We start from the raw sequence: 18,909 nt of genomic DNA, 5'->3' as shown, positions 1-18,909 counted from the left end.
TAGGACAACAGTCAGAGCACAGAGAATGAGTTTGTATCAGCAGGTATTTCTCCTCTTTGTTTATGGTGTGAGGTGATTTTACTTTGACCTCCATGCGCTGCAAGACTTAAGCATATTTACCAAACCTGCTCTCTACGCTTGAAGTCAATCTGTATGTGTGTGTGCTGGTCTGACGCTGGCTGCCAGAGGGCTAAACAGTGCTGCAAAGCTGACTATAGCCATGAGCACCAAAGACACACATACATACACAAAACTGAATCAACATTACAAAGACTGGATCGGCTATAAACAGGATCTGCTATCCTCATTTTAACACAGCAACATGAATAAAGCCTGCAAACATTACAGACTGTTATCGTCACCAAAAGTTCTTATCATTTTACAAAATAAAACAAAAAAAGCATATGATTAACAGAACTGAAACAGAATGACCCAGAGTCCTGAAACACTAGCTGCGTCCCAAATGGCACACTATACACTATGCACTCATGCACTATGTACTTATGCACTTACACACTCAACAGGGTAGTATATGTATGTAGTGTCGTCCCAAATGGCACACTAATGTTTTTTTTACTAAGCTGAAATTCAAACCGTTTCCCTGATGCCAAATCATTGAAGTAAACGGCCGAATTATCAAATATTACCTGCCGTGAGTATTGCCGCAATCACTATCGGGAGGCGCTATAATCACTCTCGTAAAAGAATTTTGCTTTCACCATCCACATTAAATAAAGTTATTCAACATGTGCGTCCGATAGCTCCGCCCCTTCCGCTACGTAAGCAAACCTGCGGTCGTTGAGTGCGTGAAGTGTCCATCATTACACACTTCATTTTAGCGGCTGAATGAGTGCATCATCCGGGTAATTAAAGTGCACTTACTATTTTTAGAGTTTTCAGTGTGAACGCACTACTTACACTATTTATACTACAAAATGGCGTAGAATAGTGCATAAGTATGCGATTTGGGACGCAGCTACTGAATTTCTCCCGACTAACCAAATGATGCTTGAATGTCTGAACACTTCTCTGCTTTTTTTATGCACACATCATGTACACACACATGAACAAGACATGGTAGTAGAAGTCAGTAAAGACGACAAGAGAGAGAGAGTGTGAAGGAGTGATAAAGACAAGGAGAGAGGAAGAGAGAGGGTATTTATAGCTGTAACCCTGAGCTGAGGTGAATGGTTGGTGCTTCTGCTCCTTCAACCCTGTACTGTAGATGCCAGGCTAGATTAATTATTACAGTATGTCTTAGAGCGCAGAAACAGACTCAAGCTCCTACCATGCACACATTTTGTCTCAATAAAAATAATGCTCTAATTATTTTACTGTATATCTCAAAGTAAAAAAAAACCTTAAGGTCTGATCACTATTATTATTTTGCCTCCTTATAATATGAACAATTAAAAAACAAAATAAATAAAAATGAAATAAAAGTAAGAAAAAAAAACAATAAAAGTAAGAAATTAATAGTGATATAAATACTAAAAAGAAATTTTTAAATGAAACAGACGGAAAACAGGTACAGCAGTTTTAAATAATAATGAAATAACTTTATTATTCAATATGTAATGTAATTAAATATTAGTAATTGACTGTTTTGGAAGCTTAATCAAAATGCAGCACAACAATCCTTTTTTGTCTCTTAAGCGTTCTTTACAGCACAAAAAAAGAACACACAAAGCTTTACAACTAAAGAGAGCTAAGGTCTCTTAAAGAAATATGCATTTATAAATGGGGTATATGCACACAGACCTTTAATTTCAGTCAGTCAACCTCAGTGCTTCCTGTGAACTGTCTTTCCACTATAAAATTGCCACGATTAAGGTCTGATTTCTTTAAAAATCAGTGATCTTCACTGCCTGATAGATATATGATATAAAGTTGGTCACAGACCAAAAAAAAAGCACTGCGATAAATTACATTCCACTCGACATGTCCTTAAAATATGACAGATTATTTTATCCTATTATTTTCAATAGTTTCTGTGCTCGTCTGCTGATTAGGGCTGGGCGATTTAGCCCAAAATCAAGATCTCAGTTGATTGAATATTTTAACTTAATTATGATTAATGAACGATTCTTTTTTTTATTTTATTGACCTCCTCCGCTGCAACACCCATCAATACTACCAAGCTGACCAATCAAAAAGATTGCGCTATGCGTCGTTATGACGTGTAGTTACATTTTTTGAGAGGTCGGCATTAGCATTAGTCATGGCGAAAAGTATGCGAAAGAGTAAAGACTGCGAAACTCTATAACAGGGGTCACCAACCTTTATGAAACTCAGAGCTACTTCTTGGGGTACTGATTAATGTGGAGGGCTACCAGTTTGATAAACATTTCTCAAATAACAAATTTGCTCAATTTACTATTAATTATACTTTATGTTTTTGGTAATATTTAATAATATTCATCCATGTGAAGACACTGATCATGTTAATGATCTAACAAAAGTTATCAACAATGATTTAACAGGGTAGGAAATACCCTGTATTTAATATATCAATGTGCAACACTTTATTTTTTTATATCTATGCAAATATTTACATTTTTTAATGATTACTTCTATATTAGATGAAGCTTACTGGTAAGTGGCGCTATGGTGAGCTATTTTTTAGAACAAGCCTGTGGGCAACACATGAGATCCTCGCGGGCTACCTGGACCCCTGCTCTATAAGCTGCGCTCAACGCAGAAGTGTAAACAGAGCGGGTCATGTGACTCCATAGGGAATGTAACTGAAGAAATTGACCTGGAAAACTTTGATCGATTATAGGTTCTGAATGTCAATTTTGATTACTTTTCGATTACTCATCCAGCCCTACTGCCAATTCTGGCTAGCGGTTACACAGTCTTTCATCTCGATTTACACTTAAACAACTAAATTAATGCTTCAGTCTATTCAACGGATTGTATTTTAATCACATTACAACATCGATGCTGTAAAAAATGCTGTAACAATAAGCTTACACAAGAAGTTTATCATTGGCTAAAAAACAACTTATAGAAAGAAAGACGTGTTTGGACATTAATGTCTGAATGCGTAATTACCAAAAGATCTGTGAAGATTTCTCTGCATGAAAGACTGGCGAATGGCACCTGCTGGATGATGTGTCAAGATGATTGACAGGTGATGAAGAAATAGTATGTCCCAAAGTTTACATACTCTTCTCTTACACACTCAGTATTTTCTTCGCAAAAATAGTACATACTTTTAGAACGTGTTATAAATATGCGAATTGGCATACTATATACCTTTAACTAATAATTTTATAGAACTAAATTACCTAAAATATACAGCATAATTACCGTTAATATTATTTTAAAGTAAATCATAGAAAAATCTGTAAATATCTAGAATTAGTATGTTTTACATTTAAATTATAGTGTGTGTACATAGCCACACGACACACAGATACTATAAACACCCATATTTAAATATAATAAAACATAAATCTTCAATAAATTATCCACCCCAGTATGCTGTACATCCCCCTTGTACATTTCTGCGCTAAACACAGTTTAACCCTGTGACCTGTTTACCACGCTGCTCAGCAAGCACCTCATTCAAGCCCCTAATTGCCACAGGAGTAACATTCAGTTCATGCCCCCATTTCTACCCCTCTCTCTCATGGTCAGGCTTTATTGTGAGAGGATCTGACCTATTTGAAAGGCATCTACCTCCCACAATCTCAACAACATACCTCTGTCCCCTCCTCTGACCCTCGTCCACACATTCCTTTTATGTGTCTATAAGGTCAGAGGTGCTGGATTCATCGGACTGTAAGAGGCGACAGCAGGGGCCCGAACCATGAGAAAAATGCCCATGCAGTGAGCCATGTGACAGACACTGAGAGAGAGGCCTAGGGGGTCTTGTCCTTGGTGGCGGATAAACAGCAGACAGTTCAGGCTTGAGAAGAATGGCCCCGTTACGCCTGCGTGAAAGCTGCGACAAGATGACCAGCAGAAACTGTAAGGGCTAGAATGAACTACTTTTACTCAAATTTTGGCCTCCATTTAGAGCCTGGACAAATCATTATTAGCTTCTGGGAGCCAGAGAAAGAATGTACGACTTATAAGTTTGGTGTGATGCTCCTTTACTATGCTTGCATCATTTTTGCTATCTAACTAGGGCTGGGCAATTAATTGAAAAGTAATTGAAATTAACATTCAGAAGCTGTAATCAATCAAAATTTTCCAGGTATTTTTTTTCGATTACTTTCCCTACCGCGTGTGGAGTCAAGTGATCCCGCTTTGTTAAGGCTGATTTATACTTCTGCGTCAAGCGCACGCATACCTGCACACCTCTTAAAAAATTTAACTACACTCTTTGTGATTGGTCAGTTTGGTAGAAGTGACGAGAGTAGGCGCTGAGAGCCGCAAGATCGTTGGAGCATGTGTTTTCAGTGTCAAATCCAGTAAAGGAGCTCCAAGTGGAGATTTTTGTTTTGTGTTTACCGTATGATTAGTGTTGTTGCACATCCGCCTGTTCCCACCTCTAAATGAGCTGGTTTTAGCTTTTTGTACATTAAAGAAGTATCCAGAAAAAAAAAACATGAAGAAACTCGATACAGAGTTGAAAAAATACATACATAAATAAAATAATCGTTCATTATTGTAATTGAAATAAAATGTTCAAACCAATGAGATTTTGATTTTACTCCAATTCGCCAAGCCCTATATCTAACCGTAAGCAAAGCTTCAAATGCCAAGTTTCTTAATGACAAATTCAATGTATAATAAAATATTTTGGAAAACCAAACTATATTTGACAGTAGCCACTAAAATACAGTATGTTTTTCTTCAAAATTAGATTTGCAACAACATAAGGAGAAGAACTTTTCGACTGATTTATTACTTTAATATATCTGGTTCCACCTAGGCTGTCCATTATCAAATATTTTATTATTTTTAAGGGATAAAAAAAATAGACATATTAAAACTATTATATGTTGACTGCCAGGGCAGCACAGTGGCTCAGTGGCTAGAACTGTCGCCTCATAGTAAGAAGGACGCTGGCTTGAGTCCCAGCTGGGTCAGTTAGCATTTGTGTGTGGAGTTTGTATGTTCTCCTTCTTGTTTGTGTGGCTTTCTTCTGGGTGCTCCGGTTTCCCCCACAGTTCAAAATGCGCTATAGGTGAATTGAATAAACTAAATTGGCCATAGTGTATAAGTGTGTGTGTGAATGCAAGTGTGTATGGTTGTTTTCCAGTACTGGGTTGTAGCTGGTAGGGCATCTGCTGTGTAAAACATACGTTGGAATATTTAGCAACTTATTTTGCTGTGGTGACCTCTGATAAAGTGACTAAGTCGAAGGAAATTGAATGAATGAATGAATGAATGAAATTTACTGCCTTCAGCTGCTAGTTGTGGTCATGATTTTCAATGGCTCATTCAACAGTAGGGTTTGAGTAAACGTACATGTTTATGCAGATATTATATGTGGGTGAGCACTAAAAAAACTAAGATGAACGTGATCTTCAGGTTAATACAAATGAAGGCCAGTTATACTTGCTTGCAGTCTTCACTGGCCATGAAAGTGAGTTTATCTAAAACTGTCTCCACTTATTACCATTTCATAAAAAGACTTGAGTTTTTTTCTACTGTCACACAAATAAAAACATTGTTCAAAGATAAATGTCATATGGGTCTGAAATGGATCAAGGGTGAGAATTTTCATTTTTGGGTGAAAAGACACTATTAAGTCCTGGGATTTCATCCCCACTGAACAAAATGCTCATGCTCACAATGCGGATTTTGTGTGTGGTCAGGTAAAAGTAAGACAGTAGAGTCACTCCACAGTGCTGGAAGCCATTTATAAGAGTCAGGCTAAGCACTTCTGATTCTCTAATCTAACGTGATTATCTTTTAATTAATCACAACAACACAGAGCTCAGCGTAAGCACAGCGTTTTGCAATCTGAGCAGTGTAAAGCTAAACAGATAAAGCCTGACTCCTGAAACAACACTTCAGACACAAGTAATTTGAGATTTCAATTCCACTAAATATTTTGAATCCATTTTCTTCTCAAAGTTGCGAAAACATTACAAACACAAATTTTAGTTTGCACCCAACTAAATCAAAAGAAAGTCTTATTGTGCAAAATAAAATCCAACAAGGTTCTGAAACAGCAGTGATCCAATAATTCCCTACTAGCAGCACTAGCAAACAATAAGTCTTTTTGTGCGCTACAACGCCTGAGTATATTTATACATTCACGTTTATTCAGGCCTGAGGCCTAGCCGAAGTAGTGCTGCGCCAAGAAACAAAGGGCAGACATGGGCAGTCCAACTTGGAGCCAAAGAATCATTCTTCCGCTAAAGAGAGTCTTTGTTTCAGGCAGACCTCAGACCTGCCAGAAAGAGCGTAGGGGTTCAAAGAGCCCAGAGAGGCAGCTAATAGTGAGCTCTGACAGCCAGGTGAAACTGAGAGGCTTTCTAGCAGATCAGTGGCCATCTTTTCAGGGCCACCAGCTTCACTAAAGCGGGCAGTCAGCTTAAAAGGTTGGGTATCTCAAAGAGATTTCTCGCTTGATCAATAAAATTGATGTGGAAAGCAACTGCTAGATAGCAGTGCCTTGGAATGTGATGGCGATAAGCAGTTTCAGGGTGTCTGCGAGTGATCTGCGGCACTTGTAGCTGTTAAATAATGAGTGTTCTGGTCATTAGACCCCTAGCACACACTAAAACAGCACACCTACAATTTACAGACTAAACACAGGTTTTTGCAGAGTGTTTCTGACAATGCTTATTGCTCTGCAAAGTAGAAGGGAGGTGCGCTCGTACCTGAACGTGTAAACTGAACTTTCACTCTAAGAACATTCCAGAAAGAGTTTTCACGCCTACATTGGAAAAAATGCAAATTACAAGTATATTATCACAACATTACCTGGCTACCTTTCTTGTGAGACGTCTCAGTTACCCCAGCCCCTGAAATTAGAGATATTACAGGAATAATGGTGCCCTGAACCGTGTTAATGTAGAGGAGCTAATAAAGAGCAGATGTAAGAGGCGTAATGTAGAACTGCGAAAGACACTTCAACCTGAACCACTAATCTATTATTGATGATGCAAGTGTCAGCAGCATAAAAAAGCCACACACTTGTCTATTTTCCACATTAAAGCACAAACATTAATCTTTGAGTATAATGTTTAGGGCAAGATTTTAGTAAACAGTGAAGATTTTTTAGTCTTCAACTCTCTGCTTAAGATTCTGAAGAAATCTGAAGTCTGAAGAAATCTCCAGTCGCTTATGTTGGCAACTATGTTTTTTTCCACCTTTAATAGGAAATGATACAATATACTAACTTTGAGAAAAAAAGGGGTAAACTGGGGTAGAAACAGAGAATTACAGCACATTTACTTATTTATTTATTTATTTATTTATTTATTTCACTAGTATAAAATACCAGTGATCAGTAAGGTCATAAACATCACCAATAATATTGAATTGTGTATTTGCCTGCTTTAAGAAAGTTGTGTGTTCAGGAAGGAATGGTCAATAGTTGACACCGGTGTGTGAGCAGAGATCTGATTAGACTGGACAGGACGCAACCAAGAGCTGGAATTTACTGCAGGAAGCTCTTTCCTGTTTGTAGGGAGTATTTTCAGCTTTAAAACTAAACACTTGAGCCGTTACACCATCACTTTGAGTCTGCCCAGTACTGCTGAACAAAAAAAGGACACAACCTAAAAGCAGGTTGAATGATTAGAATATTTTTTTTAAATGATGCAAGTGATTACACGGATGTTCAAAAATGTGGGTAGAGAAACATTTTATGCTTCTGAAAATAATAAAAAATAAACATTTTGATTTAGCAATTTAGCAGACCTTTGAAGGCTAGTGTTAGCAAGAATTTTCTGTTATCAAACATCAAGTGTCAGCAAATATGAAAATGTCATTTCATTTGCAACATGCTCAGACTGAGTGGCAATTGCACCCATTTATCAGAAATTAATCGCAAATGATCAAATAAAGGAAAACAGTTGGTTTCAGCTGAAATTTTGGCTTTCATTCCTCCTGCTTGCAGGACGTCGGTTATGCATGTCAGAAAAGCACATTAGTAAATGCATAAACACAATTTGACCAATACATGATTAATAGCAGTTCACTTCCATGATTTGGTAGGAGTTCCTGCAAACTATACCACCAGCCCACCCTTTTCAGGCAGACTCAGGTACGGTTTATAGAAACAATGTTCATATTAGCCAAACAAACCAAACTCTGACATAAAACTGCCCCATGTGTGTGCGCCAATGTAAGCCCCCTTCGGGTAAGAATCCAAGACTGTCCAAAAATGCCAGTCACTAGTAATAATAACAATAAAAATAATAATAATAATAAAAATAATAATAATAATAATCCAGTAATCAGAAATTAGAAACAAGATGTTGATCAGATGGTAAGATATGAGATGTATCAAAAACAAATCTGAACATTAAAAACATCAACTATTTTTTGCTGTTGACATGCATGAAACGTGGAGGCAATCTGTGCCAAGATTAATAAAAAAACACAGCTAGTCCAGCTATAGTTACACAACAGGCCACTTTTTCTGCAGCCCATCCTGCAAAGCCTAAACAGTGATCAGTCAATCTGACGACTCTACATGCCCTGAGACAACACACTGCAGATGTTCTCTGAAGACAAGCGTCTTAAACACAAACGTTGCTTTCCTTTAGTTTCCTTTACCCAATTTATGAAATCCACTAACAATTAACATACAGAAATTCTGAGCGTGGAACCTATTTAGAGACTGTACAAACATTGTTGCATGTGAGAAAAAGCATAATCCTCTCTACTGCAGAGTGTAACACTCACAGTTTGGTGGTTGTTGGTTGAATCGGGTTATAAAAACAGGAAAGCATGTGTCTCTCCATACATTATTATTTTAGTTCGACCCAAATCCATCCAGATTGCAGCTTTGTGCTGTACACTTGGTCGTTTAATGTAAATCCACACAGAAAGAAAGCGGCCGGCAATGGTGTCCGAGCACAGAGCGTGTTCCTGAAGCACACTAAAGATCCCTCATTAGAATGACAGACAGGAACTCCACATGTTCTTAGGATGGATGTACATTTGCGTCAGGCAGTGAGAGATGATATCCTGCTTTGTGAAGGAAAAATCCCCTTTGCAGTAGTAGTTCCCTTACGGCTTCTTCCTCTGTACGTGCGATGTATGTGTGTGTGTGTGTGAGATCGCAGGAGGGAGGAAGACAGAAACACACCCACAATGAGTGGTGGGGGTGTTAGTGATGGGGAAATGAGACACCGTTGCTCATGCTCAGCCCTGGACGGTGTGCTGCGTACAGCTGAAGCACACACACACACACACACACAGACACATATACCTGCACCATCTTTATATTCAAGCTGTCTACTGCAGTAGACTGCAGCATGTGTGTTTATTACCAGAACACACTTGTTTATGCTAATGAGGCATTGCATTATGTAAGACTTCAAGGGCACCTGCACACTTATTAGAAAGGATTCATGCCAAATCACTGATTTCAAATGCAAATTTGCAGAGGTGGTGCAAGTTAAATCAAACTGCACCACACTTGAATTGAAGTGCAATCTGATATACATTTTGGTTCAGTTTTCACTTGAATTCAAACTGACCTGACTTTCCCAAACCCTCAAGACAGATCTTAGCAATTCTAAGAATCAAATGCTCCATCTGAGCTCTCTCTAGCATGCAAGCACCCTAAAAGTGTTGCCTACCTCACATCTAGGCCTGACATCTTAATACAAACAAGAGTGATTTATTAGCATAAAAAAATAATAATTTGAACAGAAAAATATATTGATCAAATTAATCATATGCGACAATAATAATAATAATATTTACATGTCCACAAAAGTATTTTGTTTCAAATATAGACTGTTCTATTGATTAAATTATCTGCATTAATTAATGCAATATTGCATAGCTTGTCAGTGAACTATGACTGGCTTTGTGCAGTAAATGGTGCTACATCTAAAACACCCCAGTATGCACAAGATATCAACATGACATCAGATTAACATTGTACCCCTACGTTGTGGGGACGTTGCATTTTGCTTGGAAATAAAAATCGGGTTGACATCACAACCCAACATCAGGCTGACATCAATGTCCAACGTCCAACCTACAAATCAACCAAATATCAACATCTAATGATATTACAGCTTAATGTTGTGTGGACATTATCTCTATGACGTCTATCAGAGGTTGGGTTTTGGTTGCCATACCTGATGAATAAATGTCAATATTTGGCATCATTATGATGTTGGATTAAGATGTTGGCTCGACGTTAGATTTGAATCACTTTCCAACACAATCTAAAATGTCTGCCTCTATTGGACATCAAAATAACTTTGTCCTTAGATGCTGGTTAGACAATGAATTTTGGTCACCTATTGTCACAACCTAAATCTAACCTAATTTTAACGTCTTATGACATTGTGTGCCTGCTGGAACATGCTGTTAATTTACTACTGATTACAGAACCGTAATTATTAACAAAATGAATAGAAAAATCACCATTGATTAATCACCATAACCTATTTCTGGAGTCCAAATCAGGAATATACAATGATTAAAGTATTATGCAATATTAAAGACTGCATTAATGACTCTTGAGCTCTGCCTGGTCAAGCAAAACTTGTAAAAAAGTAAATCTTGTAAAGTGTATAAAAAATGTTTCAATGCCTTCATCTAAAGTAATTCTGCACAAATACGGTCTTGGCAAGCATAACAAACATCTTTAAAAAAAAATAAAAGAATATAAAACTATAAAATAAGTGTCAAACCACAAAGATTCCATGTTTTTAACCACTGAAGTACTGTAAGATCATATGCACGAACAGTGTGCGGCTGCATAATGGCATGACTTGAAATGACATGAAAGAATAGTTTTGAGCCAGTAACACCAGACCGCCATGTTCATTTCCTGGATTACTAACAGGGATGAACCACCTATGACCATCAATTCACTCAATCGCTGTTAGTAATCCTGCTTTTCTGGGACATCCTCTGAATCTGAGATCACATGATTCGACATGAGGGCTGCATGAAGCATCACCGCTGTAGCTTTCCTAAAAGTCAAGGTGTGAAGGTTAGCATCACTCTTTCCTCCCTGCAGGTAAATGTCCTAATACCATCTGGTTTAAAAAGAATCTTTCTCTACCAATGGTCATTCATAAGTAGCTTTAAAAATATTTTCTATTATAGATGTTTTAAAAACAAGTTATTCCATTTAAAGTCATTCAAAAGGACTTAAACGTATGAAGCATGCAATGTATTGTTCCTTGTCTGTTGTTTTTCACATAACAGATACATGTAATGAAGGGTTTGGATTGTGCTCTTCCTTATAATGTCACCAGGCAATCATCATTAGCCCCGTTCGCACACATAGACTTTTTTTGGGACAGGCCCTTTTTGAAATTATGTGTAAATTTAAGTTCCGCCAATTTTCTGGAAAGAAAAGTTGCAACATTACCGTTAATTTTCAACTGCTCTGTGTAAATGCAGAAGGAAAACTGCTGGAATGAGCATGTACACGTTTAGAATTAGAACACGTTGATATGACATCATCTACTCTGGTCAATCAGAACATTCAGACGCAGATTTCCAGAAAAATTCCACAACATCCTTGCGAACAGCACATTTTTTTAATTTACCGATAAATTAATTCTGTAAATTTTGCAGATATGTACCGATATTAAAGTGTGAAAAGGGCTTTTATCGGGTCAGTAACATTGGCACTTCCATTTAGTAAAATGCTTTAAACCTATGCAAAACATAGACACTCACCAGATGTCTAGATCTTTGTACATATTTCTGCAATTTGCTGACATGATCCTAAATAAAGCATAGGTTATCTAACCTATATTCACAATGGTGGCTCAGCAGGATTATTTTCTGTTCTCCTGTGTTATTTTTAAAACATGCTAAGGTCACGTGATCTTTCCATATTTTTCCCTTTTCCTCACAATCTGCTTTGGTCCCTGGGCTGTGCCCTGAAAAAACACACAAACTCTCTCTCTCTCTCTTTCTCTCTCTCTCTCTCTCTCCACACAGCCCAAATCCATCTTAAATGCAGTAATCCTTTAACAGTTGGATTCAGAAGGGCTCTGTGTTGCATCTGTGCTGCAGACCTATGATTCTCTGTGCTGTCAGCTTCCTGTTCTTTGTGTTAATGATATGCAATAACATGCCAGCAAAGAATCGTTCAAATATATGCAATTGTCAAAAACATAAAAGCATAATTTTTTATTCTGGTACATATTATATACAAAGTTCTCAACAAGAGTCCACATTTCAAGCCATTTACTTTGATGACTTTTGAAAAGCAATTTTCCACAGAAACAGGAAGGTTATCTCATGCAAATTTCAGAGTAGCTGTTATCCAGAATATCTTGTGACTAACAATTTACTGGGAAACAATAAAGTCCTGCTATAGTGGTATACATGGACAATGTATGTCACAAAACTTATTAAATCATTCAAAAATAAATAAATAAATATATTTATATTGGTGGTTGTTGGTTGAATCGGGTTATAAAAACAGGAAAGCATGTGTCTAACCATACATCATTTCAGTTCGACCCAAATATAAATATAAATATATTCTGTCAAATGATTAACCACGATTATTTACATCTATTAGTCGCCTCTTCTTCACAGGCTAAGTAACAAATATATTGAATTTATGATCCATATTCAATTACATGGGTTTATACATAAATATAATATATATAAATATAAATATAAAAGATATCCTGTTACATTATTTTTCTTTTTAACACAGTATAGGTATCACATATTGTGCTTTTTTGCTACTTTTTGCCTGCATAAACATTATTGTTTTTACCTAAACATATGGAAATGCCACTTGGTCCTTGTAGATGAAAAATCTGTAAAGATAAGAAAACTAAAGCTTGGAACGAAGTCAATGCAGAAAAACTAGCACCGTTAAAAACCATCTGCACCTGCGTGAAAGGACGTGGCTTTCTGCACCAACAGTCCATTTTCTCATTCCACAAAGGGAAACTAGATCTTGCGTACATGCAAACCATAAACAAAGCATGATTTAGTAGTAATTGTAACAACTTGTGTACTCCTCATGAAGGGATTCATTCGTGCAAATACATCTGACAATCTTATTATCCTCATCATTTGAAATATTTGAAATTTCAAATATTTGAGAAATGCAGCAGAATTACAGTCTGCTTCTGTGTTTGTCATCTTGACTTTGTTTACTTGGTAAAGTCACTTCAGTTTTTGATCTTGTGCTCGGATTCGTTGCTGAATAACCAATCAGAGTGCTCTCTTCAATTGATGGGCGAAGCTGATTCTACATGCTGAGCAACACGTGGAACACACCATACAAACAAGTTGGCAAAACACTAATCAACAATGCCATGCCAACAAGGTCGACCACTGGTTTGGTGTGTCCCAGCTTTAAGTGAAAGAACAAAAACAGTCATTGTCTCATCTCCCACACTGCATGTTTTGGCTGGTTTTCTTTACCTTCATCAGTTGAAGCACAAGATAGAAACCACTGCGATCAACAAATCTATTAAATCCTAACAATCTCCCTATTTATAATCTGTTTTTCCTACTACTTGACTCAATACGTATTTAACTCTGGCCTTAAAACAGTAATAGTAGTGGGGTAAAGGCCATCATTTACTCATGTCATGGCATAAGAAAAGTCTCTTTTTCATCTAAATCAATGGGCACCAAAACAGTATGTCTGCAAACATTCTCAAGAACATCTTGTTTTGTGTTCATGAGTGTGGAAACACATGTGGGTAAGAAAATGACACAAATGTTATTTGAAATGTGCCGCTCCTGATTTTTAGTGGTGAGGGAAGATTCACTGAACTAAAAAAAAAATCTATAAATAATAGCAAATTTTGAAACGCACAAACCAAGATGTATAAAAGTAATCACAGGATGCTGAGGAGGAGAAAACGTGAGAGAGACTGAGAGACATCTAATCTGGTTAAGCAGTTCTTGACAATCAAAATCTAAAAATAGAGCACGGCAGCCATGAATGAGCGGGAGAGAGAAAGATGAGAGAGAGAGAGAGAGACAGTAAACAGAAAGACAGGCCAATCGGGAGGGGGTTGTTGCCACTGCTGCTGTCGTACTCCAGAAGCCTTCGAATTTAAGCATGCAGGATCAGTGCCAGCCAATCAAAAGCCGGCACCTCCTGCGGAACAGCGCATCAGCAGCATTCCCATGATGTCACAATAGTAAACGTAGCCATGGTGACTTCATCTGTTTCCCTGGCTGGCTCCCGGTGGACGGAGCACCCATCAGACAGCTACACACGTGGACCATGCTAAAACAGGCTCTCATATTGCAGTAGCATAGACTTCCTGACTCTCTGTTATTCTTGTACACAAAGGCTGATTGATTTAGCGCAAAAGTTTCATTTGGAGCTATGATCCTCAGCTACACCCTTACAACTCAGATTAATGAAACTTTCAAATAAAAAAAGGTTACAGATGATGTCCCAGAGCAGTGTGTGGAAACTGAAAATAGACTACACAATGACAGGCATCTGTTTTTGAACAAACATTTTCAAATCAACTTATGTTTGGCTGTGCACATTAAACCAACCCAGATGGGACATTTAACCCAAGTAAAATCATCTGCAGTTTTACTAAAGGGAAATTTGTTTTTAAAACTCGCATTTTAAAATCAGCCATTACACAGAAACTGTTTGGGACAGATTTTAATTTATATATAAAGGGCTACACAATATATAGTTTCAGCATGGATATTGCAATGTGATCATTCGCAATAAAATATGCAATGTTGAGGCTGGATTATTATTTATTGAATACATGTGTTGTAGATTCCTGTGATTACATATAGATTTTGGTAGAAATTGTAGTTTACGTAACTTTAATAACGACTAATTTTACTGAACTGTTTATAACAAAGACTATGCATGCACTGTTCCTTGCAAATTGATCGTTTTTTTTTTTTTTTTTTTTTTTGCACAGACCATTAAATTGAAGCACATCATAATCTGCATTATAGCTAATACTTTAATATTTACTATATTAAATAAATTATTAAACATATTACATGCAAGTAAAGTGTTTAAATGTTTTAAAAAACATTTCCTAAACTAAAATATCTGTAATAATAGATGCAATAATATAGCAATTAAGTGATAATATAACTGTAATTTAGCGTAGCATATTTATGCAAAAGTTAAACAACTTACTCTGCCCTGTGCTTTTTGTTTAAAGTAAATTAGAATTGGTGATCAAACTTTTTAATTGATTATTCATTACTCAATTACTGTATACCTTAATACAGTTAAAATCCTCAGAAAACAATAAAGTGGTTAATTTCACTTGTATCTTTTTTCTTTATTGTATTTATCTCTGTTTGTATATTGTTTATTTTATGTACATGCACTCCCTTACAGATTCATCCCAATCAATCTAAAACTAATAAATACTAAACTAAAATACTTTCCAAATAGAGATATTCAAGTCACCTGGTGATCGCAATATTTTACAATATTTCCTTTCTTAGAAACAGTAATGGCCCGTTTCCACTGAGTGGTATTTTTCGCTTTCTTGCTAGCGCTCGCGTCTATGCTTTGAAATAGCAAACGTCTTGAGCTGATGATAATAACGTGCGCTTGATTATTGTTGTGCTTTTGAAACCCAATCCTTTCAGAAACTGACAAATGCGAGAGTGATGCGCGAAAAAACAAAGGAGAAGCTGGAAAATACAAAGGAGCAAATAATTTTTTGAGCAAACGTGAACAAACTGCCATGTTAAACTATTATCATGACGTTTTGGACTATTATGAACTCGGAATAATGGAATTACATTTTAACGAGGATTCATGTGCTGAAGATTAAAGACACAGATGAGAGGTTTGCACTGATTGTGGGCTATATTTCATGTTGTTTTAATGTTCATTTTATATATTTGCAGGCAATACAGTAGGCTATAGTTCGTAATAACTATAAAGTTAGTAATAAACTTTTATACAAAAGTATTTTGTGTATGAAGCATCTGTTTTGTGAGAAGTGCTTCTCATACGATATGGAACGACCCGTACAGCTTTACTGTAGACATTTTCTCGAGTGAAAATGACGTTGACTGAAACTTTCTGTCGTACACCACGCCCACCAAAAGAGTACCATTGGTACCCCTTTAGCAGTGGAAATGCAAGCCTGATAAAGGTGACCCATACAGACCTGTACTGTACCGTACTGTGCCAGTTAGTGGAAACAGGTCATAAGATCTAGGCATGGGACTAGGTTTAGCGGTTTGGAAAAGTCCAGGTTTTAAAACCGCAAAAAAATCTGTTTTATCATCCCTAAGATATATGTAAGGTTTTTATGTGTTTAATTGTAAGTGTTTTGTGAAGAAATTTGTGGTTTTGAAGCTAATGAAGAGGAGAAAAGTCAATGACTTATTTTTATTATTTACCCTGACATGTTTACTCTTCCAAAATAATAAAAATGTTTTGTTTTATTACCCAGATATTTAAATAGAACTTATTTAAGAGCAGTAATCATAAAACCGTGAAACCCTGATATTTTTATTCAAGGTTATCATACCGTAAGAATCTTACACCCATGCCTAGTAAGAACTAACTAATAATAATAATAATAATAATTTGTTACATTTATATAGCGCTTTTCTGGGCACTCAAAGCTCTTTACACAATGGGGGGGGATCTCCTCATCCACCACCAGTGTGCAGCATCCACCTGGATGACGCGACGGCAGCCATTTTGCGCCAGACCGCACACCACACACCAGCTGATTGGTGGAGAGGAGACAGAGTGATGATATGCCAATCATGATATGGGGAGGGTTAGGAGGCCATGATGGACTGTGGGCAGATTTGGCCAGGATGCCGGGGTTAAACCCCTACTCTTTTTCGAAGGACATCCTGGGATTTTTAACGACCACAGAGAGTCGGGACCTCGGTTTAACGTCTCATCCGAAAGACGGCGCTCACTGAGCAGTATAGAGTCCCCATCACTATACTGGGGCATTAGGACCCACACAGACCGCAGGTTGGGCGCCCCCTGCTGGCCTCACTAACACCACTTCCGGCAGCAACCTAGCTTTCCCAAGTGGTCTCCCATCCAGGTACTGACCGGGCGCAGCCCTGCTTAGCTTCAGTGGGCGACCATGTGACAGTTGCAGAGAGCTAGCTGCCGGCCATATGCAATAATATAGCAATTAAGTGATAATATAACTGTAATTTAGCGTAGCATATTTATGCAAAAGTTAAACAACTTACTCTGCCCTGTGCTTTTTGTTTAAAGTAAATTAGAATTGGTGATCAAACTTTTTAATTGATTATTCATTACTCAATTACTGTATACCTTAATACAGTTAAAATCCTCAGAAAACAATAAAGTGGTTAATTTCACTTGTATCTTTTTTCTTTATTGTATTTATCTCTGTTTGTATATTGTTTATTTTATGTACATGCACTCCCTTACAGATTCATCCCAATCAATCTAAAACTAATAAATACTAAACTAAAATACTTTCCAAATAGAGATATTCAAGTCACCTGGTGATCGCAATATTTTACAATATTTCCTTTCTTAGAAACAGTAATGGCCCGTTTCCACTGAGTGGTATTTTTCGCTTTCTTGCTAGCGCTCGCGTCTATGCTTTGAAATAGCAAACGTCTTGAGCTGATGATAATAACGTGCGCTTGATTATTGTTGTGCTTTTGAAACCCAATCCTTTCAGAAACTGACAAATGCGAGAGTGATGCGCGAAAAAACAAAGGAGAAGCTGGAAAATACAAAGGAGCAAATAATTTTTTGAGCAAACGTGAACAAACTGCCATGTTAAACTATTATCATGGCGTTTTGGACTATTATGAACTCGGAATAATGGAATTACATTTTAACGAGGATTCATGTGCTGAAGATTAAAGACACAGAATTAAAACTAAGAATGTCTCTCAACTGTTCAATTACAACCAATACAAAAGTCAGACAGTTTGAAGAACAAACAAAAAATGAAACAGGCATAAAAACAGAATAAATAAATGAATAAAAAAAAAAAAAAAACTCCAATCCCGTGCACTAGGATTAAAAAGTTAATCTCTACCACGCTTTCCTTAAAGGTCCTCAGAGGCTGAGAAAGACCATCATCAGCAGGAAAAGGCCGCTGACCATTAACATACAAGCACAGGAGACTGAACTATTTGCCTCAACGAAATAAACAAATGTGAACACCTACTGTATAAGCAACGGGAGATCATAAATGAGATCTAAAGAATGTGGTGAAACAGCATAAAACACAACAGCATTGCCGGTCTAAAAAGTCTATGGCTAACTTAGTCCCCATAGAGCTTCCAGCAAACTGCAATGCATTTAAGCAGCTATGGCTCTCTGATAAGACCTTCCCTTTCCCAGCATTCAGCCGTTCAGCATGGAGAATGTGAGCATGCCCATTGACCCTTCACTGCAACAGTGTTATAAAGGCTCCCTTATAGCAAGGTCATCTCTGTGTCAACAGCACAAACCCAGAAGAGCCAGAGCAGCGCACAAACTCTTTAAAGTCTACTTAAGACTTTCTTAAGAGTGGTTCACCCACACCTAGAGTCAACACTCTTACAGTTCAAAGCACAAAAGTAAAGATGTATGCATTGACTGGATTATCTCTCTTTCGCTCTGACTCAAACACACACCCTCCATTTTATTTTAAGTTTGCAGTGGCAAAGCGCTAGCAGGTCATAGACAATAACCAGGCTGCATATTCTGGCCTTGCCATGGGAGTTTTTTTAAATCAGCACTGCACTGACCCAATGAGCACTCAGAGTTATCTGTCCTAAACACACACACACACACACATAATTCCACAGGGCAGGAATGTGCTGATAAGAAGCCAAGGC

General features: G+C 37.2%; 1 protein-coding gene across 50 annotated transcripts in view; it reads right to left on the bottom strand.

Annotated features, from left to right (window-relative positions):
• tjp1a (tight junction protein 1a) overlaps positions 1-18,909 on the bottom strand; it is a 196,473-nt gene that overhangs the window by 58,507 nt on the left and 119,057 nt on the right. For 6 of the 50 annotated variants that reach the window (XM_073908609.1, XM_073908605.1, XM_073908615.1 and 3 more), the window contains exon 1: positions 8,827-9,191. The exons of the other annotated variants lie outside the window; for them this stretch is intronic. The gene's annotated coding sequence lies outside the window, so the exon portion shown is untranslated. Of the gene's footprint in view, positions 1-8,826; positions 9,192-18,909 lie in introns of those variants that run through there. 50 annotated transcript variants of the gene reach the window in all.

This window comes from Danio rerio, chromosome 7 (assembly GCF_049306965.1).
Source record: "Danio rerio strain Tuebingen ecotype United States chromosome 7, GRCz12tu, whole genome shotgun sequence".
NCBI lineage: Eukaryota > Metazoa > Chordata > Actinopteri > Cypriniformes > Danionidae > Danio > Danio rerio.
The sequence above is the reverse complement of the archived record's forward strand: the minus strand, read 5'-3'. Positions and strand labels throughout refer to the sequence as shown.